The sequence below is a fragment of the Macaca nemestrina genome, chromosome 3, assembly GCF_043159975.1.
Source record: "Macaca nemestrina isolate mMacNem1 chromosome 3, mMacNem.hap1, whole genome shotgun sequence".
NCBI lineage: Eukaryota > Metazoa > Chordata > Mammalia > Primates > Cercopithecidae > Macaca > Macaca nemestrina.
In genome coordinates this window covers 80545525-80570944 of record NC_092127.1, presented here as the reverse complement: position 1 = coordinate 80570944, position 25420 = coordinate 80545525, and the positions used below count along the sequence as shown (strand labels likewise).

At 40.0% G+C, this 25420-nt stretch overlaps 1 pseudogene across 1 annotated transcript; it reads right to left on the bottom strand.

Annotated features, from left to right (window-relative positions):
* Window positions 1-2351: 2351 nt before the first annotated feature.
* LOC105486276 (uncharacterized) lies at window positions 2352-25371 on the bottom strand (annotated as a pseudogene). Its single transcript, XR_011621113.1, has 4 exons — window positions 25042-25371; window positions 17506-17535; window positions 6061-6126; window positions 2352-5373 (listed from the first exon to the last, which is right to left on the bottom strand). The product of XR_011621113.1 is annotated as an uncharacterized protein (transcript).
* Window positions 25372-25420: the final 49 nt, after the last annotated feature.

The following is a 25420-nucleotide window of genomic DNA, read 5'->3' as shown; positions in this document are numbered from 1 at the left end:
CCCAGCTAATCAGGAAGCTGAGGCCTGAGAATTGCTCAAACCCAGGAGGTGGAGGTTGCCCTGAGCCAAGATTGTGCCTGGGCAACAGAGCAAGACCCTACCAAAAAAAAAAAAAAAAAGTAGTCGTGAAAGAGGAGTTTAGCCTTACATATAATATTTTCAATTTTTACAAAGAAACTGTATTCATGTTATTTATATAGCTCAAACTTAAGTCCTTTTAAACAGTCACAGTATTAAGTGGTACTTTAAAAGCATTGACTTCTTGCATTGCTTATTTAACTAAACCCCAATATTGTCCTGAAAATCAGCTATTTTTATGAGAGTTATTTAGTCCTGAGGTTCTGTTCTAAAGGAGCAGTGGGAAGAAAGAGGATAAACAAGCTAGAATTTGAATTAAACTTCAACATGGAATAAAACACCAACTTCCTTCCTTCTCCACCCTCTCTTGGACCTGAGCCCACCACTGTACTTCTGAGCGGTCACCCTACCCACCCTGAGAGACATAGAATTCTAGAACCACAAAGCACCTTACAAAACCTTTGCTTCGACCCCTAATGTTTAGGTGAGAGTGCTGGTTTGCTCAAGTTAGAATCCGTTGTTCTTGTTGACTTGTCCTTTTCTCTATAACCTCATTTTATAACCCTCTTTTGGGAGTGAAATGGAGTTGGGCTCAGTCCTTTCTGTTCAACTGGACAGAACTCCTCTCACTAATTTCAACAGAGAAAACTGGTGCTTTTTCAGAGTTGTTTACTTCCATTCTCTAGGGAATTAGTTTGTTTAAATGTGCTTTGAAGATTCCGGTTCTACAGAACTCAATTTCTTTAGTTTATCTCTCTTTAACCCTCAACCACTCTCCCTCTCTAACTCTCTCTTTCTTTCTCATCTTTGCTTTAGTTTTGTTTCTGAATCTCTCTGCTTTTCTCTGTCTCCATGTATTTCTGTCCCTTTTCAACCTTATTCCTTCTGGCATGAGCATGTTCTATTTGTTTTTTGGAAAGATGCTCTACAAAGTAAATTTTTGTGTGATAAATTTTAGTAATACTTTACTAATTTAAAAAAAATCAACCAAAAAAAGTTAAGACCAGAAGGTAGATTCAGTTTTAATGAAGTGTTCTTCTTTTACCTTGCTTTTATGTTGCTCCTTTTTATCTCTTCATCAAGGAAACTGTATTTCATCAAGGCTCGGAGTATAATAAATAACTTACAAGGATGCACAGTTGTACATTACTCTCTTGACAGGGTGACTCAACACTGATAGGTATTATCTACATTCTTTAAATGGTTCCCTGCAGGACTAAGCCCTGTGCACATACAGAAATACAAAAGTACACAGGATAAAATGTCTGGAGGTGACTAATCTGGCCCATTGTTATTTCCTTGCAACAAGAGTTTGCTTATGAAATTCAAGTACTTTCAAAATGGCATAAGCAACTGAGGAACACATGTCAACGCTCTGTGATCTGGAGCCTTCCAGGGTAGCTCAGTAAACAGCGCATCTCTCCAAGTGAGCTTCTGGGCATTGTAGCCCTTTATGGGCTCCAAGAAGAAATGGTGGTCAAGCTGGCTGGGAGAGGCGCACACTGTACTGAAGCTGTGGCTTCCCAGCCTGCTTAAGAAACCTTTTTGCCAAGTACATTTCCAAAGAGGGAATTCCATAAAGGGACATTTCTCAGGTACTGAATCCTTTGAACTTGAGCCTTTTGGCATTTTCATTTACATCTGCTTAAACAGACACATGACCAGCATTTATCAGTCTAGCACTTGCTGGGGCATTCTTCCTTCTAAACCGTAAAAGGAATCTCTGATAAAATTATGATTTTTGTAATACCTAACAAGCTGTGACCTGTACAAAGCTCAGAGTTCTGGCAGAAATATAAAATCAATTGAGTTTCATCTAAACCATTCTTTGCCTTTTGAGACCCTTTGATAAATCTCAGATGGAAATTCTTCAGTCCCACAGAAGCTTTGGAGGGCAACAGTACGCTTTGATTTTTGACTTTATCATGTAATTGGGGCAGCATTTTTATTGACAGGTTGTTCACTAGATCGGTGGGTTTATTAATCTGTTTTTCTAAGCAAGTAACTTGACAGGACTTCATTTAAAAGTGATTGTAGTGTCTGCAACTGGGCTCACCTTGGGCAGAGATCAGAGGTTACTGAAGTCGACATTTTCTTATAAAGACCCCATACAAACAGGACAACAATCCAATCAAGTTGGGAAAATTGGGGAATTTAACATGGCTACCATCTTCTCATTTTTGAATGATTGCAACTGTAATCTTTGCTTGCAGAAGGGGAGGGAAGAAGATTAATCCACTCTCCATACTCCAGCAAGGGTGACCTTCCTAAAATGCAAATCCTATCATGCTTATACTCTGCATGAAATCCTGGAGTATCTCTCCATTGCTCTCGGTATAAAGACCAAAAGACTCACAATAACATTAAAGATCTTCCAAGCCTTGCCTACCTTTCTAGGCCTATCCTTTGCCCCTCACACTGTAGACTCTGCCATCTGACTACTTGCTATTGAAGGAACTCACCAGTCTCCCTCTTCTTTCTTGGCCTTTAAACATGACGGTCCTTCTGCTTGGAATGCCCTTCCCATGCTCTTCAGCTGGCTAAACCTTACTAGCTTTTCAGGGCAGTTTAACTATTACCTCCTTTGCACTTTTCAGGAGTTCATGGCATTTTACCCACCACTTAAAAAATGTCCATCTATCTTTGACCCTAGATCAAACATGCCTTGTGAACAGAAATTGTGTCTTAAATCCCAGTGTTTAACTCTATGGCAATATCCATTATAATACATCACGCATTTTTTTTTTCTCCCTAGTATTTATCCAGCTCTGGAATTATATTGTTTGATGTCTGTCTTCCCAGCCAGGGCAACTTCCCTGATGGCTTGTCTGGCCCATTTATAGCACCTAGAACAGTTTGGGGCACACAGTAGGCATTCAATAAATATTTGCTGCCGGGTACAGTGGCTCACGCCTGTAATCCCAGTACTTTGGGAGGCCAAAGCAGGCAGATCACCTGAGGTCAGGAGTTCAAGACCAGACTGGCCAACATGATAAAATCCCATCTTTACAAAAACACAAAAATTAGCTAGGCATGATGGCAAGTGCCTGTAATTCCAGCTACTTGGGAGGCTGAGGCAGAAGAATCACTTTAACCTGGGAGGTGGAAGTTGCAGTGAGCCGAGATGGTGCCATTGCACTCCACCCCAGGCGACAGAGCAAGATTCCGTCTCAATTAAAATAAATAAATAAATAAATATTTGCTTAATTAATTGTAACTAAAAAGCCTAACACAGGGTCCAGCAGTTACTTAGACTTCATCGAATCCAATGAACCACTGATGGTGAAATGCACTGCAATTTTATATACCATTAAGAAAGGTAAGAAAGGGTGGAAATGCCTCCAAAAAGCATGACATAATGCTTAATGAAACAATGACATTATAATTTCTTCTTGGATATATTTTTTTATTTGGTATAAGAGACATATTTAGTCACAGATATTTATCTTATCTCTTACACATGCATAAAAAGAAAAATATAAGCAAAAGTAATTGGTTCAATTTTCTAAACTTCTTTATATGTGTGAGTCTAAATTTGCTGAATTACCTTCCAAACTGAGTGGTCAGTGTCCCTGACTTTCCCACAGTATCCATCTTCTGTGCCATCGAGAGTGTTGATGCTCACTATTTCTTAAAAGAGTACTCCACTATTATCCCTGGGAGTTTTCATCCAAGCTGCTGACACCCACTATTAGGCAAGTTTGAGGGCTAGTTCCTTATTGATTTTTGCCAAAGGTCAGATTTCAAACAATGGCCCTGATTCATATGTCTTCCTCAAACATAAAGGTCGGTTGACAGAAACACGAAGGGGCTCAGTTATCCAGTTGTGCCATCAAAAAGAACAGCCAACTAGTACATTACGACTGCTTCTAACTGACAGTATTTGTAAGCCACCTGCAATGTTAAAACTGATCACAATTTTAGAGTTAATAAAATGTGACTATGTGTCTGACATATAATCGATGCAACATAACATTAGTAGTATATGCTTAATAAGTATTTGAATGAGTGAGATTGACAGAGAGGAAGCACATAGAGAAATAGATCTAGGAAGTTACTCCCCAGTGCATAAATAATTTAATATTCAAACTCTTCTCTTATTGACTGAAAAATACTATGTGCCAAGCCCCAATGCTTGGTTTATTGATATACATTATCTCATTTGATTAAATAATATATACATAATTTCTAGGTGTTATAATCAGTTCCCAAAGTGAAAAACAGATCTACTTTAGGTATTATTCTGTCTCCAGAACTCCACATTGACCTAGACTCACATCAATATCACAATGAACATTAACTTTCATAATTTTACAATCAGAAAATATCTTCATAATCATTAAAAGATTGAGTTCAGCATAGTTTTATTGTCAAAAATATTCTATAATAATTCCAAAAGACTGGTCATCTGTGAATTGTGCACATACTTTTTAATTAAAAATTTTTATTAACTTGAAATTTTCCATATGATTTCAAAAATCAACTATTAGAGCCAGGTGCAGTGGCTCACACCTGTAATCCAAGATACTTGGGAGGCTGAGGTGGGAGGATCACTTGACCCTAGAAGTTCAAGACCAGCCAGCAACACAGTAAGACCCTGTTTCTAAATAAATAAACAACTTTTAAAGGATCACCTATTAAACTGAAATGCAAGGACCTATGTTCTTAACTCAAAGATAGGATAAATAGCTAGAAAAATTCATTTTAGTCTTGGATTTGAAAAAGACTGCAATGGTACAAACAATCCCAAAAGGTATCTTAAAACTGTCAAAATAATTATTGAAACAAAATCAAATTTAATTATCTCTAATTTTAAAATACTGTATTAGGCATGCTATTCAGGACAGGAATTAGGAGACTAGGTGTTATACTCCAAAGATTAAGAATTACTCAGTTCAGTAAAACCTCCACCCACATCAATTTAAGTGCAGTTCCCACAAAAGCAGGGCTATATGTATGTGTGTGTGTGTATGTGTGTGTGTGTGTGTGTGTGTGTGGTACCAAAAATACCCAATTATCAGATCAGTGATATTCACAGCTCTTTTGATGATGATCTTTCAGATGATGATCTTCAGATGATGCTCTTTGCTGTTCTAAGCGATGTGTTAATGCTCACTTCCTTTTAGCCACAAAGCCTTGGCCCCACAAGTTGCCTGGAGGCAGCTCTGACCTACATGCAGTCAAATCATCCCAGTCACATCAGTCTCCAGGGTCATTTGAAGTGTGGGTGGTTGACATCTAAGGGATAAGTGGGAGAAAGTTCTGCGGCTGGTCTGACAGTAAGGAGGCTAATTCCTGAAGGGCAGAGAAATAAAATGTCACTCACTCCTATGAGCCCCTGTGGTTTTCAGAGCAGGATCCATTGTGTTTTCTGCTGCAGTCTTAGTAGGGCAATTAGTGGAGAAGGAAATGGGTGGGAGTTCTGCAAGCTTGCCAATATGTGAATGAACCCAACAATGAAGACGAGCTTTTAGTTCCCTTCCCTGGTCACTAGCCACAATGTGCATGGTGGTCAGGAGCTCTGTATCCATATGGTGAGAGTGATGCTTTGAGGTTTTGCTTGTTTTTTGCAATATTAGAGTGAGCAGCTGTCAACTGGATTGTCAAGCTAACACACATAGCAGCACGAAAGCCCTGCATTTACAATTAGTTTCCAGTTGAAATGGAATTACCCTTACTAATGACATGAGGGACTTTCTGATTGGGGTTCGAGATTAGAGGCATTTATTTACCTGTATAAAGGTCAATGCAGGAGAAACTTATATGATATGGTTTGGATACTTGTCCCCTCCAAATTTCATGTTGAAACATGACCTCCAATGTTGGAGGTGGGGCCTAGTAGAAGGTATTGAATCATGGGGGTACATCCCTCATGAATGACTTAGTGCCATCCCCTTGGTGATGAGTGAGTTCTTGCTCAGTTAGTTCACGTGAGATCTGGTTGTTTAAAAGAGTCTGGAGGCCAAGTGCAATGGCTCACACCTGTAATCCCAGCACTTTCGGAGGCCAAGGCAGGAGGATCACTTGAGTCCAAGAGTTTGAGACCAGCTGGTCAACATTGTGAGATCCTGTCTCTACAAAAAATAAAAAGAAATTGGTTGGGCATGGTGGCACCTACCTGTGGTCCCAGTTACTTGGGAGGCTGAGGTGGGAGGATTGCTTGGGCCCAGGAGGTTAAGGCTGCAGTGAACCGTGATTGCACCACTGCATTGCAGCTTGGGTCACAGAGTGGAACCCTGTCTCAAAAAAAAAAAAAAAAAAGTCTACTACCTCTCCCTTCTGTCCCTTGCTCCTGCTCTCACCATGTGATATGCTGGCTTCCCTTTTCACCTTCCATCATGATTGTGAGCTTCCTGAGGCACTCATCAGAAGCCAAGCCAATGTTGCTGCTATGCTTCCTGTACAGCCTGCCAAACCGTGAGTGAATTAAACCCCTTTTCTTTATGAATTACCCAGCCTCAGGTAGTCTTTATAGGAATGCAAGAGGGACTAGCACACCATACCTGGGGAGAAGGAGAGAATCCATGGAACCCAGGAGAGAAAAGAAAGCCATGCTTCCAGGGAATCTCTCAGTGGCAGAATTCCAGGCTCCAGTGGCCCATGTTCATCCTGTTGCCAGGGCCAAGATCCCCAGCAGGCACAAAGGGCACAGTGACTAGAGACTCACAATATGTTTAGGGCCCATGAACAGATTTTTATTTCTTTAGAAATCAGAAGGAAAAAATACAGTTTTAGGTCAAAGAACGTGTTTTAATATGTAATGTTAATATATTCACCTTTATTCTAACCTAATCATAAAATATACTTTTTACTTTTTTTCTAAGGAGGAAGTGCCTACTGCTCCTGAAAGTTACCATGCAGCCCTGCCTGTGGTATTAGGTTAACTGATATGATATTGCTGGCAACCAATTGTTTCAGGTCTACGAAACAGTTTTGGTCTACTTACTACATATCTCTCAGACGACCCTTTCCTAGTTTGTAGAAAGTCTCAACTCAAGCCAGGTAGAGAAAGTAATCCATTTCTTTCCCTCCCTTTTTCCTTTTCCTCTCTCTCCTTTTTCTCTATTTCTTTTACCTTTTCCTTCTATGTGTTTGCTGGGTAGTGGGTTCTCTCTCTCTCTCCTTTAATCTTCCCCTCTCCCCCACTCTCTCTCCTTTCTCCCCTCTCCTTCTGTCCCTATTTTCTCGGACTTTCTTATGGAACCAGAAGATCAGTCATCTATAGTCCTCTGGGCTCCCCAAAGAACCTTGAACTGTCACAGGTACTCACTGTGCTCCTTCCACCCTCAATGCTATCTCTACCCTCTTTCTCTGAGTCATAGATGAGTTCCAGAAGAGATCAGAAAGACCAGGTAAACTCAGATCAGAGATATCCTAAAGCTCTCTGGGGTTGGGGCAGGAGACAAGGTCCACAGACAGACTAATTTCTTTCTTTTCTTTTTCATTTTACAAACAGGGTCTCACCTTGTTGCCCAGGCTGGAGTGCGGTAGCACAATCATAGCTCACTGTAACCTCAGACTCCTGGGGTCAAGCAATCTTCCTCACTCAGCCTCCTGAAGATCTGAGACTACAGGCTCACATGATCATGCCTGGCTTATTAAAAAAAAAAAAATTTTTTCTTATCGAAACAGGGTCTCACTATGTTACCCAGGCTGGTCTTGAACTCCTGGCCTCAGGTGAGCCTCTCATTTTTGGCCTTCCAAAATGCTGGGATAACAAGCATGAGCCACTGCTCCTGGCCAGACTAATTTCCTAAATTGTTTTGATCCTCCCACACTCTTTCTCTATCTTTAGTTGCTGGGATCTTGACCTGGTAGGGAAAGTGGGGAGGAAGAAGAAAAAATGATTCTACCTACTTGCTTATCCTTGAAAATTTTTCCCATCTTAATATTTAGGACAAAGATGTTGATGTTAAATTTATTTTGCAAGAATTTGCATTTTTTCCTTTCTGATCCCATCATTGAAAACCCCTGAAGAAATGAATGCCCCCTGGTCTAGCTACATAAATAGGAAATCACCAGATAAATAAGGTAAATAGGGAAATAAGAACCAGGGCATAGAGCACATCTGATATAACTTCCCCTATCACTCTAGCACAAATACTATTTAAACCCATTAGGGCCAAACCATAGAGCTGGCTGTCATGGCAATTCTATGGATAGAGTCCTGTCCTCAAGGAACTACATTTAGTGGAGAGAAGTAACGTGCATAAATGATACAAGAAAATGAACATAAATGAGGAAGGAGGAAGTGCTCAGTGGGGGACTGATAGAAAAGCAGCCAGTATCCAGGCTCCCTCTTGGCGATGAAAAGAGCTTAAAAGCTATTCCGTGGTCACAGATGATGGCGGATTATCCACTCCAGTCTGTGGCCCAATGAGAAGGTTGAGTGACCTCTTAAAAATCCAGCCCAGACGTGTGATTAAATATTCAGGCTTAAAGAAGTACTGCAGAGCCTGGAGGCAGAGGACACCTTTAGGCCAGGTGAGAAAGAAAGGAATGACTGAACGCTCATCATACAGAGCTGTGAAGGAAGAAGTAGTCAGAGACTCCATGGATTTGGTTCAGGGCTTTCATTTATCTGAAGATGTCAAAGAACCTTTGTGTTACTGGCTTTCAGAAATTCTGGGAGAAGGCCAGGCGCAGTGGCTCATGTCTGTAATTCCAGCACTTTGGGAAGCCAAGGCAGGCAGATCACCTAAGGTCAGAAGTTCAAGACCAGCCTGACTAATACGGCAAAACCCCGTCTCTACTAAAAATACAAAAAATTATCCAGGTGCGGTGGCACACAGCTGTAATCCCAGCAACACAGGAGGCTGAGGCAGGAGAATCATTTGAACCCGGGAAGCAGAGGTTGCAGCGAGCTGAGATCGTGCCACTATACTCCACTTCATCTAAAAAAAAAAAAAAAAAACTCTGGGAGAAGAAAATGATGAAGGAGGCCATATTATTATCCAGCTTCTAGAGAGAGAGTAACAAAAGCAAAATGGTTAGCTTTGAATTTATAACAAGTCATTAGGGGAACAAGAACTGCAGAGGAGAAGGCACAACATCCATGTTGTGCCAACTTTGTCTGGACTTAAATGATGAATTTGGAAGAGAGAGGTGGAGTTGGGGAGTGGTAAAGCATTAAATAACCAACCATGACTAACCGCTGAGTTTAGCCTGAATGAATTCATTCTGCAAACATAGCTGTCATCAAAACATAGTTTATGCAAGATTCCCAAATATGCTGCATGTCACAACATATAACTACAAATCCATGCTTTGTCTGCAAGGTCATAATCAACTGTCTGTGGTGTAGCATTTGGTATGGTTGGATAACATGGAATGGTCGCCCCAGGTGATTTCAGTTTTTATGAAAGTAGAATAGGGTAAGCATTTTATTCACTGTGTTGTTGAAGGTAGATTTGTGTAGTCAACAGAGTTTTGTGGCTGCTGTTGTTTTTAATTCAAAGAACATGCTACAACAGAATACAGCTACCTTGTAGTACAAACCCAAATTTTTATTCTAGTTCTATATTCAGCTAGCTACATGAGGCATAATGACTTTATCTTAAAACGAGGCCCCTTCCAGTCTTAGAGTGCTATGATTACCCTGTTTCGTTATTGTGAATAGCCTGGTAGGCACTTTTCTCTGAGAAGATAGGGGAACAGCTGAGAAACAATGTAAGACACCATTAAATCTACTTACCACTGAAGGTAGGAAGAAAATTAATGAATTAAGTAGGGACTCTGTGTATTTCTTTTCTACTCTTTTCCTTGTCCACTAATCCTAGCTTTCAAAAAAAGCGGGGGGGCAGGGAATATGTAAAATCAACTACTGTAAAGGGGTGAGCCATAGGATATTCAAACCTGGTACTTCTCCCAAAAAGGCATAAAGGTAGAAGGTTTGACCCATGTTTGTGGTATTTTGAAAATGGGCCATGTATTTAAGAAATACCAAATTATAAATATTAGCTATATATTAGTGCTTGGTCTAGACCAGGGTTTCTCAGCCTCAGCACTACTGACATTTAGACTGTATAATTCTTTGTTGTAGGGAGTTGTGCTGCGCATTGTAGGATGTTTAGCAGAATCCCTGGACACTGCTCACTAGTTGTCAATAGCAAACTGTCCCACCTTCTAATTTTGGTAATCAAAAATGTCCTCAGGCATTACCAATGTCTTCTGGCTGGTAAAGTCACCCTCCTTTAAGAATCACTGGTCTAGACAAAATGATGAGGGATATTACGATGTTTTATTTTGAAGTGTCTGTCCCTGCCATCTTTCCGGCCTCCTGCCTTGGGCATTTCTTTATTCATTTATTTAAGAGATGTTTATTAAATAACAACTACATGCCAGGCACTGTGCTAGGAGATGAGGATACAGTAGTGAAAAAGAGAATGGTCCCTAATCATGGAGTTTACAATTTCATAGGGGAGACAATGTGAAACAAATAATTCTAAATAATACAGCATACAAAACAGAAATACAGGTCACCTGCACACACAATTATAACCACTGTTTCCCTAATCCTATTAATATTATACTAGATGGCTTAATAAGGAATTAGTTTACAAGAGAATGATAGTAATAGAGGGGTAGAACAACACAATTTTGAACACTAGGATGTAGATGGAGGAACTAGAGTGTGATATTATAATGAGAAACATATACTTGATCACTGCCTCATTTTCTATCACATAGCTTAGAAAACCCTCAGAATCTCTGAAGTAATATGTGCCTTTTTGTATTCCGCTGAGGGAACTAATGGCTGGGGACTCTTAGAAAACCTCAAGATAGGGGATAGTTGCCAGCGGAACCAATCAAGTGATAAGAGGAGCTGAAGGATGAGTTAATCACCAGTGGTCAATGATTTAATCAATCATGTCAACATAGTGAAGCCTTTATAAAACTCCAAAGGGACAAGGTTTGGAGAGCTTCCACATTGCTGAACATGTAGAGGGTGGTGAACCCAGAAAGGGCATGGAAGCTCTGCACCTCTTCCTCTATATTTTGCCCTATGCATCACTTCCATCCGGTTGTTCCTGAGTTGTATCCTCTTAGAATAAATCAGCAATAGTAAGTAAAGTGTTTCCCTGAGTTCTATGAGCCATTCTAGCAAAGGATCAAACTGAAGGAGGAGGTTATGGGAACCTCTGATCTTTAGCCAAATTGGACAGAAGTTGTGGGTAACTTGAGGAACTACTTGCAACTGATATCTGAAGTGGGGAAGCAGTCTTGTGGGACTGAACTCCTAACCTATGGGATCTTAGCTAATTCCTGTTAGTGTCAGAATTGAATTGAACTGTAGAACATTCAGTTGGTGTCAGAGAATTAGTCAGTGCAGGAAAAAACTAACACATCTATTGTGTTGAGGGTTGAGAGTATAGTAGGTAAAAACAATTTATTTGGTTTTTTCCCCTATATTGATAGAGGAAGTTTAACCTAAGACCTACAACAAAACATATCGTGATTGACATTTCACAACACTGGGGTCAAAGAGGTAAACCTAAAACTTCCATAGAGGAAAACAAAACAAAACAAAAGCTTGGATCACATACAAAGATATATGGATCAGAATGGTATCAGATGTCTTATCAGCAACACTTGAAGCTGGAAGATGACAGAACAATACCTTCAACGTTCTGAAGAAAAATTCTAATAATCAAGAATTCTATATCCGTACAAACTATTAAATAAGTGATAAATAGAAGACATTTCAAGACATTCAAGGTCTCAAATTACTTCCTATATGTTGCAGCTTTATGTGGCTTCATAAAAAAGATCTCAAAACTTAGTGACTTGAAGCAGCTATATCTTTCAATTCCAAGAATTTGGATGGAGCACAGAGGAGACAGATTGTCTCTATTTTTCAACGTCTATTATCTCAGATGGGTGAGTTGAACAGCTTGGGGGTTGCTGGGCATTTCTCTCTTTCCACATAGCTTTTCACATGTTTAGTTTGGGCTTTCTCACAGCTGGACTACTTCAGATTAATTGGACTTTTTACATGGTTCCAAGACAAGACAGAAATTGTGAGTCCTCTTAAAGGCTGAGACTAGAATTGACATGGTGCCATTTCTGTCATACTGTATTAGTCAAAGCAGTCACAAGTCAGTCCAAATTCAAGAGAAAGGGAAATATATACCCCTCTCAATGGGAAGAATGTAAAATAATTTGCCACATCATATATCCCTTCTCAGGAAGCTCCCAGAAGATGCACTCTACTAAAATGGCCAAGAAAGAGGAAAACAGAAAAAGATGGCTGACCAGATGCAGCTAGTATACACCTCCTCCACAGACGGGAACCAAAATAACAAGTAATACTCACACTTTAAAAAGCTCATCTAAGAACACTGGGATTTAACAGAGATGTGAAGGGAAGCACCAAAAGCAAGTAAGAAGAGGGAAGCAAGGCCACTTCCTCAGCCAGGATTGGCTGAGAGCAGAGAGAAGCTCCTAGGAAAAGAATAAAAGAGAGACTCCCCCTCTAGTCCTCGCAGGGTTCAACTCTCCCACTAGTTTTTTAAGCTATTAGCTATGGGAGGATGCCTTGATCTATGTGGGCCTAAAAACTAACAGAGATCTGACTAGAGATTGAACAAGAGGCATTGCTCCAGAGAATGAACTCACAGAGTCCCACAGGCATCTGAACTCTGCGCAGCTGCAGCTTGGTGCCATCCTGAGAGCTAAACCCCAAAAGGACCACATACTGCCCTAGAACTGCTACTGTCACTGGCACCACCAAACCAAGGAGGGAGAGGGGAGGCCAGGCACCTCCATGCACCTTAAGGACAAATCCCACCATTGCTGCTGTGGGCTGCTGCGGGGCCAAGGCAAACTGCACTCCTCATAGCTTCCTCTCTGCACTGCTCCGGCTGAGAGGGGCCCTACCCTCCCCAGTGGCAGGCCCATGGTTGGTGCCATTCTGAGAGTCTAGCCTCTAAAGGGCTGCATCCTGCTCTAGGGCCAGGGCTAATGGCGCCACTGCCACCACCAGGCAAAGGAGAAAGGGAGGCTGGGTGCTCCCATGCACCCCTAGGACAAATCCCATTGCTGCTTGTGTAGGCTGCAGTGGGACCAAGGCATGATAAGCAATCTACCCACAGCTACCTGCCTATGCTGCTTCAGCTGAGAAGGACCCTGCCCTCCCCAGTAGCAAGCCCATAGCTGGTGCCATTCAGAGAATCTATCCTCCAAAGGTCTGCATAATGACTTAGGGCTGGGGATGACCCTGTCCCTGTACCACCAAGCCAAGGAAGGAGGGAGAGGGGAAGCACAGGCACTTTTATGTGCTTCGAGGACAAATCTCACCTCTGCTCCTGCAGGCTTCTATGGGACTAAGGTATGAGTAAACTGCATTCTCCAGCTACCTGCCTATACTGCTCCAGCTGAAAGAGGCCCCACCCTCCCTGTAGGCAAACCTATAGTACAGCAACTGCTGCCCACATTTGAGTATTACCCTGGTAGCCTGGGGATCACCCCCACAGTCAGCGCTTGAATGTATTACTGGGGGCATGAGTACAAGTCTTCTATCCTAGTCTCCTCCCCCAACTACCCTCCTGAACCCAATAACACTGGTGACAGCACAAGCTGCCTTGAAGCCAAAGAACAGGCACGCTAAGCTCACTGCTGCCACCACTGAGACCTGGTGACTGGTCCATGGCATCCTACTCCCCAGCAAAACTTCACCACAGTCTCAAATAATAACCACATCTTAAGCCACTGAGTAAATCACAGATACCACTGATACTGTTTATAGCCAAAGAAGTCATACAGAAATTACAATACTGCATGCTCCAAAAGGAAAAGCCAAAATGCCCTACCCAACCAACAACATTATATACACCTTCAGGAGAAAGTCCTTCCCTAAGAAAGCAATTTCAAAAAATTGGAAGAAGCAACAGTTATACCAGATACACAAATATCAACATAAAAAAGCAAGGAAAAATGAAACCTCATAAGGAGCAAAATTATTCTCCTGCAACATATCCCAATCAAAAAGAAATTTATAGGCTGGGCTCAGGGCTCATGCCTGTAATCCCAACACTTTGGTAGGCCAAGGTGAGTGGATCACATGAGACCAGAAGTTCGAGATCAGCCTGGCCAACATGGTGAAATCCCATCTCTACTAAAAATTTAAAAAAAAAAAATTGCTGGGCATGGTGTCAGGCGCCTGTAATCCCAGCTACTTGGGAGGCGGAGGCGGGAAGAATTGCTTGAATCTGGGAGGTAGAGGTTGCAGTGAGCCAAGATCACACCACTGCACCCCAGCCTGGGCAACAGAATGACATCTCAAAAATAAATAAATTTATAAAATTCCAGATAAAGAATTCAAAATACTGATTTTAAAGAAGTTCAGTGAGATACAAGAGAATTCTTGGAGAAGTCAGATAAACAGTTCAGAATATGAATCAGAAATGTACTAAAGACACAGACATTTTAAAAAGAACCAAACAGAAATTCTGGAAGTAAATAATTCATTGAATGAAATACAAAATACATTTAAAAACTTCATCAATTGACTAGATCGAGCAGAAGGAAGAATATCAGAAACTGAAGATGGGTCTTTTGAAATAATTCAGTCAGATAAAAATAAAGAAAACAATAATAAGGAGTAAAGCCTTTGTGATGTTTGGGACATGTAAAGAGACCAAATCTACAAATTGTTGATATCCCCAAGGGCAAATAAAAAAATGAAAGAATTAGAAAATCTATTTAACAAAATAAAAGATGACAACTCCCCAAGTCTAGCAAGAGGTTTAGACATTCAGATACAGGAAATTCAGCAATCCCAGGATGACACAATACAAAAAATTCTTCTCCACAGCACATTATAGTCAGACTGTCTAATGTTAAGGATAAAGAGCAAATCCTAAAAACAGCAAATGTATCTAGTTACTTTAAAGGAAACTCCATCAGAGCAACAGTGGATTTCTCACCAGAAACCTTAAAGGCCAGAAGAGAATGGGATGATACATTCAAAGTGCTAAAAAAAAAAAAAACCTGCTAGCCAAGAATATTAGATCCAGCAAAACTACCCTTCATAAATGAAGAAGAAATAGTCTTTCCTAGACAAGCAAATGGTGAGGGAATTCATTACCACTAGACCAACTCTACAAAAATGCCCAAGGTCATCCTAAACCTGGAAGCAAAAGAATGTCATTTGCCATCATGAATACACATCAAACTGTAAAACTCATTGGTAAAACAATCACACAATGGAGGAAAGGACTCAGATGGTACCATGACAGAAACCCACCAAACTACAATGACAGACAATAACAGGAAAAAAATTAACAAAGAATACGTTGAAAACCAGAAAACAATTAGTAGCATGACAGGAACAAAGCCTCACATATCAATAGTAACCTTGAATGTAAATGGATCAAATTATCCAATTAAAAGATACAGAATGGTTGGCCGGGCGCGGTGGCTCAAGCCTGTAATCCCAGCACTTTGGGAGGCCGAGGCGGGTGGATCACGAGGTCAGGAGATCGAGACCATCCTGGCTAACATGGTGAAACCCCGTCTCTACTAAAAATACAAAAAACTAGCCGGGCGTGGTGGCGGGCGCCTGTAGTCCCAGCTACTCGGAGGCTGAGGCGGAAGAATGGCGTGAACCCGGGAGGTGGAGCTTGCAGTGAGCCGAGATCGCGCCACTGCACTCCAGCCCGGGCGACAGAGCGAGACTCCGTCTCAAAAAAAAAAAAAAAATAAAAAATAAAAAATAAAAATAAAAGATACAGAATGGTTCAATTGATATTTTTTAAATGATTCAGCTATATGCTGCTTTTGAGGAATTCATCTTACTAGTAAAGACATATAGACTGAAAGCAAAGGGATGAAAAAAGACATTCCATGCAAATGGAAACCAAAAGTGAGTAGGAGTAGCTATATCCGATAAAACAGACTTTAAATCAAGAAGAGTTAAAGAAAAGAAAGGACAAAGATGATAATTATATATTGATGAAAAGTCAATCCAGCAAGAGAATACAACAATTCTAAATATATATGCACCCAAGGCTGGAACATCCAGATTCATAAAGCAAATATTCCTATATCTAAAGAGAGAGATAGACTGTAGTACAGTAATAGTGGGGATTTCCCAACACCCCACTCTCAGCATTACACAGCTCATCTAGACAGAAAATTGACACCAAAAAAATCGAATTTAAAGTAGGTTTTATTTAGTCATTTACAGAACATTCTATCCAACAACTGCCAAATACACATTCTGCTAATTAGCACATGGAACACTTTCCAAGACAGACTATATGTTAGGCCACAAAACAAGTATCAGAAAATTTTTAAAAATCAAATTCATATCAAGTATTTTCTCAGATCACAATAGAATAAAGTTAAAAATCAATACTAAGAGAAACTCGCAAAACTAGACAAATACAAGGACATTAAACAACATGTTTTTGAATGACCATGGAGCCAATGAGGAAATTAAAACAGAAATAAAAAAATTCCTTGAAAAAAATGAAAATAAAATATACCAAAACCTGTGGAATACAGCAAAAGCAGTGCTAACAGGGAAGTTTATAGGAATAAATGCTTACACCAAAAAAGCAGAAAAATTACAAATGAGCATTCTAATAATGCACCTTGAGGAATTAGAAAAGCAAGAACAAATTAAATCAAAAATTAACAGAAGAAAAGAAATAATAAAGATTGGAACAGAACTAAATGAAATAGAGACTTAAAAAAATACTAAAGATCAACAAAATGAAATGTTGGTTCTTCAAAAAGATAAACAATATTGATAAACCACTAGCTAGACTAACCAAGAAGAAAGAAGATCCAAATAAACAAAATCAGAAATGAAAAGGGAAACATTACAACTGACATCATAGAAATACAAAAGATCATCATAGACTATGATGAATAATTATAAATTGACAAACTGGAAACCTAAAGATATAGATAAATTCCTGAAAACATGCAACCTACCCAGATTGAATCATGAAGAAACAGAACACCTCAACAAATCAATAACAGGTGGTAAGATTGAATGAGTAAGGCAACAACAACAAAAAGTCCAGGACCAGATAGATTCACGGCTGAATTCTACCAAATGTACAAAGCACTAATATGAATCTTCTTGAAGTTATTTCAAAAAATCAGAGAGGAGGGAATTCTTCCTAACTCATCTATGAGGTCAGCATCACCCTAATATCAAAACCACAAGGAGACAACAAAAAAGAAAACTACAGGCCAGTATCTCTGATGAACATAGACACAAAAATCCTCAACAAAATACTAGCAAACCAAATCCAACAGCACATCAAAAAGATAATACCCCTGGGCCTGGCAGAGTGTATTATCTTTTTGATGTGCTGTTGGATTTGCTATGGGATTATCACATTTGTAACCCCAGCACTTTCAGAGGCCAAGGTGAGGTGGTAGGATTACTTGAGCCCAGGAGTTCAAGACCAGTCAGGGCAACATAGTGAGACCCCATCTCTACAAAAAATACAAAAATTAGTCAGGTGTGCTGGCATCCACCTGTAGTCCCAGCTATTCAGGAGGCTGATGTGGGAGGATTGCTGGAGCCCAGGAGGTTGAGGCTGCAATAAACTAAGATCACACCACTGCACTCCAGCCTGTGCAACATAAGGAGATCCTGTCTCAAACAAACAAACAAATAAAAAACGAAAGATAATATACCATGATCAAGTGAGATTTATACCAGGGATACAAGAAAGGTTCAACATATGCAAGTCAGTAAACATGATATATTATGTCAAAAGAATGAAGTACAAAAACCACATAATCATCTCAATAGCTCAGAAAAATCATTTGATACAATTCAACATGGCTGCATGATTTTAAAAAAACCTCTCAAGAAACTATGTATAAAAGGAACATACCACAAAATAAGAAAGGCCATATGCAACAAACCCACGACTAACATCATACTGAATGTGGAAAAGTTGAAGCTTTTCCTCTAAGAATTAGAACAAGACAAGGATGCTCACTTTCACCACTCCTATTCAACACAGTGCCAGAAGTCCTAGCCAGAGCAATCAGACAAGTGAAAAAAATAAACAGCATCCAAAATGGAAAACCGGAAGTTAAATTGTCCTTCTTTGCTATTGATATGATATACCTAGAAAAACCTAGACTACACACACACACACACACACACACACACACCTCTTAGATTTGACTAATGAATTCAGTAAAGCTGCAGGATGCAAAATCAATGCCCGAAAATCAGTGGTATTTCTATAAATCAATAACGATCTAGCCAAGAAAGAAATCAAGAAGGCATTCCCATTTACAATAGCTACAAAAAACATACAAAGAAACAAAAACCTAGGAATATATTTAACCAAAGAGGTAAAAGATCTCTACAAGGAAAACTACAAAACACTGATGAAAGAAATTGAAGATAATACAAACAAATGGAAAAACATCTCAAGCTCATGGATCAGAATTAAAATTGTTAAAATGGCCATATGAACCAAAGCAATCTACAGATTCAATGCAATTTTAATGAAAACGTCAATTATTTTTCACAGAACTAGAAAAAATAACCCTAAAATGCATGTGGAATCAAAAAAAAAACCCAAGAGCCAAAGCAATCCTGAGCAAAATGAACAAAGTTGGAAGCATCATATTGTCTGACTTCAAAATATACCACAAGGCTATAATACCCTAAACAGCATCATACTGGTATAAAAATAGGCATATAGACCAATGGAACAGAACAGAGAACCCAAAAATAAGGTCACATATTTACAGTCAACTGATGTTTGACAAAGACACCAAGAACTCATATCGGAGAAAGGACAATCTCTTAAATAAATGGTGCTGGAAAAATAGGATAGCCACATTCTGAAGAATGAAACTAGACCCCTATTTCTCATCATATACAAAAATCAACTTGAAGTTGAGTAAAGACTTAAACACAAGCTCTAAAACTATAAAAATACTAGAAGAAAACCTAGGGAAAACTCTCCTGGGCATTGGTCTAGGCCAAGAATATATGACTAAGACTTCAAAAGCATAGATAACAGAAATAAAAGTAGACAAATGGGACTTAATTAAGCAAAAAAAAAAAAAAAAGCTTCTGCACAAAAGAGAAATAATTAACAAAGTGAAGAGACACCCTGTGGCATTGAAGAAAACATTTGCAAACTTCATCCAACAGGGGACTAATATGCAGAATACACAAGGAACTCAAACAACTCAACAGGAAAAAAAGGCAACAAATAATTCCATTAAAAAGTGGGGGAGGCTGGGTGCGGTGGCTTACACCTGTAATCGCAGCACCTTGGGAGGCCAAGGTAGGCAGATCATGAGGTCAAGAGATCGAGACCATCCTGGCCAACACAGTGAAATCCCATCTCTACTAAAAATACAAAAACTAGCTGGGCATGGTGGTGTGCACCTATAGTCCCAGCTACTTGGGAGGCTGAGGCAGGATAATCGCTTGAACCAGAGAGGCAGATTGCAGTGATCTGAGACCATGCTGCTGCACTCCAGCATGGTGACAGAGTGAGACTCAGTCTCAAAAAAAAAGTGGGGGAAAGCACATGAATAGATATTTCTCAAAAGACAACATACAAATGACCGACAGGTATATGAAAAAATGCTCAAAATGCTCAACATCACTAATCCATTAGACAAATGCAAATCAAAACCACAATGAGACATCATCTCACCCCAGTCAGAATGGCTATTATAAAAAGACAAAAAAATAATGCATGTTGATGAGGATGTGGAGAAAAGGGAACTTGTTACTCTGTTCTTGGGAATGTAAACTGGTGCAGCCACTAAGAAAAACAGTATGGAGATTTCTCAAAAAACTAAAAACAGAATTCAATCCAGCAGCCCCACTACCAAGTACCTATCCAAACGAAACCAATAGACCAAAGGGATAAAGGGATACAAAGCATTTGCATTTTTATTGCAGCACTATTCACAATAGCAAATATATGAAACAAACCTAAATACCCATCAATGGATGAATGGGTAAAGAAACTGTGGTAAATATACACAATGAAATACCATTTGGCCATAAAAAAGAATGAAATCATATCATTTGCAGCAACATGAAAGGTCATCATATTAAGTGAAATAAGCCAGGCATAAAAAAATAAATATTGTAGGTACTTACTTACATGCGGAAGCTAAAAAACTTGATCACCTGGAGGTAGAGTGGAAAGAGATAATGGAGATTGGGAAAGGCAATTGGGGAATGGAGAAAGAATGAAAAGAAATAGGTTAAAGGGTACAAACATGCAGTTAGATAGAAGAGATAAAAGCAATGTTTGATAGCAGAGTAGGGTGACTATAGTTAACAAAAAAATGTGTTGTACTCAGGTGATAGACAACCTAAATACCCCGACTTAATCACTGTGCGTTACACACATGTAACAAAATTTCACGTGTACCCCAAAAATTTGTTTAAAAAATTAAAAAGAAGATGACGGGGGAACTAAATAGGGGAATCCTACATAAGAAAAAGGCAAAAAGAATCCCCAAAATGCAATGCGAAAGAGATATCAGGATTACAACTGTGAAGCAGCTCTAAAGAACAGAGATCAAGGAATAGATAGATGTCTATGATTTTAAAAATAATAATAAACTTGCTTAAATAATTAATGTGTCAGAACTTAGTGAGAAGAGAAGATCTATACTGTGGGGAATTGGGGGAGTATTAATGATAATTTAAAAGTTAAAAAGAGGTGCTTAGAATCAATACATTGAAGAGAAATTTTGCACTAGACACTTGTTAAAAATAGCAAGGAAGACTTTACTCAAAACTATTGTGTTATGCCCAGACCGTTTATTCCCCGAAGAAGACCACCAGAGTCCAGAGTCAAAGCTAAGCAGCAAGGATCTTTATTACAGGTTCGAACCTGGAACTCTCCCTCGCTCGTGAAACGAGACGGGCAGGAGAGCTCCCCCACTGAGCTCCGAACAATGTTATATAGTCTAAGGAAAGTAGGCATAGAATCATTATACAAATTAGAGGTATGATTGGCTGGAGTTTGAACAAAGCGATTTGGCAAACTATGATTGGTTCCCGCCATTTCTGATATTTCAGTACAACCCTTGAGGCAGAAGAGCAGTTTTACACAAAGGCAGTTAATTATATTGCGTCAGGTTGCACAACCAGCTTATGGCTATCTTGCTTAAACACACCTTGTGACCTGGCTATCTTACTTAAACATTCCTTGTGACCTGGCCTCAGAAAGAAAAACATGTACTTACAGAACTTACGAAACCTCTGGTACATGCAGAGATTAGAAAGCAGAACAAAGAGTTTAGCAACATCGGGGGGGGGGGGGGGGAAGGGAGGGTACGCATTTTTGTATCTTTGTGTCCTTTCATTGTGTCCTTTCAATTGCAATAAAGGAGAGAGATTGAATTCAATTCTAAATACAACAGGGATACCAACCTATGTGACAAGAGTGAGACCCTACCTCAAAAATCAACCAATAAATAAATACAACAGGAATAAGTGGGAATATATCCAAGGGGCATGATGAGGGAGTCACTGGATAGAAACATACTAAAGAGGGACTTGGTTAAGTATCAAGGACATTGGGGGAGAGGAACTTGATTAGACATCAAGGGTATGGAGGAGAGCTTGGTTAGATATCAAAGGTGGTGGGATTCTCTATAAACTGGCTAAGCAGTATCCAATGCTAAAACTAGACTGGGAAAGCCAAAGATTGGGCCAAAGATAAAGTCTAGTCAAAAGGAGGGCTCAGAGGAGCCTGACTACATTTGCTCAATAAGGGAGTCTTTGTCAAATGAGCTCCTTCCTTCGTTCCTTCCTTCCTTCCTTCCTTCCTTCCTTCCTTCCTTCCTTCCTTCCTTCCTTCCTTCTTTCCTTCCTTCCTTCCTTCCTTCCTTCCTTCCTTCCTTCCTTCCTTCCTTCCTTTCTTCCTTCCCCCTTCTTTCTTTCGTTCATCCTTTCTTTTGTTCTTTCTTTCTTGTCTGTCATCCAGGCTGGAGTGCAGTGGTGCCATCATAGCTCACTATAACCTTAAACTCCTAGGCTCAAGAGATCTTCCCACCTCAGCCTCCTGAGGAGGTGGGACTACAGGTGCATGCTACCATACCTGGCTAATTTTTGTTGTTGTTGTTGTTGCTGTTGTTGTTATTTTTGGAGATGAGATATCGGTATTTTGCCCAGACTGGTCTTGAACTCCTGTCCTCAAGTGTTCCTCCCACCTTGGCCTCCCTAAGTGTTGGGATTACAAGTATGAGCCACAAGGCATGGCTATCTTTTAAAAACAAATGCAAAATGTTTGTTTTGTTGTTTTTAATACATTTTTACAGATGATTTCTGTAAACCAAAAATAAAATTCTATGACCCCCCCAACCATCTGAATGGACACCCTCCTCTTGGCCAGGGCACTCCTAAGGTAACCTGAAAGACTGGTTCAGGCCATGATGGGAATGGCAGATTGGACATGCCTCATTATACCCTCCTCCCTTTTGGAATTCAGGAAAAGCTGACCAGCATTTAACATCAACACAAACTCTGAATCTGATAAGAAGCATTTGCAATCTATTCTCTTTGACACTTGCTACCTGGAGGCTTCATCTGCATGATAAAACCTTGGACTTATCACAACCCAGACATTGTTTTCTACTGATAATAACTCTTTCAACCAATTGCCAATCAGAAAATTTTTAAATCTACCTATGACCTGGAGGTCCCCTCTTCGAGTTGTCCTGCCTTTCTAGATTGAACTGCTGTAAATCTTACATGTATTGATTGATGTATTATTATGTCTCCCTAAAATGTATAAAAGCAAGCTGTACACTGCCACCTTGGGCACATGTTGTCAGGACCTCCTGAGGCTGTGTCTTGGGTGTGTCCTTAGCCTTGGCAAAATAAACTTTCTAAATTGATTGAGACCTGTCTCGGGATACTTTTGGGTTTACATTTCACACATAGAAATTATGAGAACAAATTTTTATGGAAGCCTAGAAGAAAGCACTATAAACTTTGCAAATAAGTGCAGGAGAGGCAGGTGATAGTGATACGGCATTCCCACCAATAATTACCCCCCCCCCAAAAAAATGGCTGGTGCGCTGAAGAAAACTTTAATTCCCCTACAGTTTTAACTAGGCTCAGCCATGAACATGGGGAAGGCTGGCATTTGTGCAATGACACTGGGGTTCTCCACTACACATCTGGTCATCCTATCAGTCCCTTAAACCTGCCCACAACCAGTTCCTAAAAAGGAAAAGCAGTGTTCTTTTGCCAGCAAAACTGGGGTTTAGTCGAAAGTGAAAGGATCTATTTGAAAAGGTATATCTGCATTTAAAAAATAAAAGGATCTATCTTTGGACCTGGTAACAAATAAACAAAATCTCAAATGGATAAAGCTTGTGTGATGAGACCAAATTACACAAAGCGAAGAAGCTGAATTTTGTTTAATTTAAATGACAGAGAATAGACATGCCCTGAGTGACATTTTTCTGAAAAAATCACCCTGAATGCTATGTAGAGGATGGGTTGTAAGGCAGAGCAAACATAGAAGCATGGAGGCCAGTTAGATAGTTACTGCAGCCAGTTATTTGGACTAAGTGAGTAAAGGTAGAGAATAAAAGAGATAATCAGATTTGAGATCCATTTTGGAGGGTGAGTTGACTAGATTTGCTGATGGATGGACACAGGGGTGACAGAAAGGAAAGAATCAATAAGGACTTCTAGGTTTTTAGCTTGAACAACTAAGTAGCTGTCATTTACTGAAATGATAAAGACAAGAACAGATTTGAGAGGGGAATCAAGAATTTTGGTTTCAAATGATTATTAGCTATCAAATTTCATATCAAGGAGGAGGTTAGATATGTAAGTTTGGATCTTAGTGGGGCTAGTGAAATAAATTTGGAAATTGTCATAATTTTGGTGGTTATGAGAGTGCCTAGAATGAGGATAAAGACAAAACAAACAGAGAAACCAAAATCAAGCCTATAGAATACTCAAAAACTTAGGAGTTGAGCAAAGAAAGAAAACCCAAAAGGAGTGAAATAAAACCCAATGGTATGGGAAAAAATGTAAAGAACATGGTGTCAGGGAAGCCAAGGGTGTGTTAAGAGTGGAAGAGTGGTTAACCACATGCCAACTGGTCACGATGGCTAACATCCTTTATGAAATCATTTTGACTAGTCACTATAAATCTTGGTGAAAATGAAAACTATAGTAAGGTTACATAAGATGAAGGAGGAATGGAATGTGAGGAGTTAGAACAGGATGTGAAGAAATTCATAGAGATCGTATGAGGAGCCAGGGTTCTTTTTGAAAAAGAAAAAAAGCATCTAATAACTTCCATTCTTTTTCAGAGAGAAAAAGAGACAGTGCACAGGAAGGAGGCTAAACTTGCTTGCATAACAGTCCCACTCTCTCAATAACCTTAATCCATTCATGAGGACAGAGCCCTTGTGATCTAATCACCTCTTAAAGGCCCCACCTGACAACATTGTTGTATTGAGTATTAAGTTTCCAACACATAAACTTTGGAGGACACATTCAAACCATTGCAGGGAGTTATAAGCACTTCCTAATGAGACTGTCAATATCTCAGAAAAGCTGTGTGGACAGCTCATGACAGCTGCCCCAATGACTGTTCCATAGGCTCTGGACAGGTGAGTGAGCAACGATGAAGGGTTTGGGTGTTCTCTCTCTTTCTTCTCTTGAAGGGAGGGATAGGGAAATGAGTCTCAACTCCAAAATCCACAGTGGTCTTACAATTTACCAAGACACAGGGTACTAAATTCTCCTGGGAATGACAAATAACGAAAACCAGGATCAAAAGTCCCCAGTAATAAAGGAAGAAAACATGTGGCCCCACCCTCGAAAGGCAAGAGTGCTGAGGGAAAGCAGGGCTCTCATTCTGAGTGAGTTAAACACCAAAAGGTTTATGTCTGGTCTTGAGACATCAACGGGCCCTTAGTGGGGAGGAAGAAAAACAATGTGGTGTTATTCAACAGTACCTCCAGACCAGTCCCTGGGGAAATTGTTCCAAGTTCCTCAAACAGTGGAGCCAGTAAAATTGAAAGAGTAAGACTACCTCTTGGGGGCCTAAAATATCTGTGGCCACTATGCGAAAATATCAGGTCAGGCCACCCAAGATTTCCAGAGTGGTATTCATTTTGATTGATGGCTTCTTCAACCAGGAGCAGGCCACAGGCTAGAGTGGTAGCAGTGGAGAGCAGAGAGGTGGTCCCCAGAGCAGCAGTCATGAGAGGAGATGGGCCGATGAGCAGCCTGAAAGCAGAACACACAACAACAGCAGGAAAGCTACAACAGCTGCAGAGGACCATGTGGAAAGGGAGATGCCTCAATGGTTTAGAATTCTATAATAAAACAGTG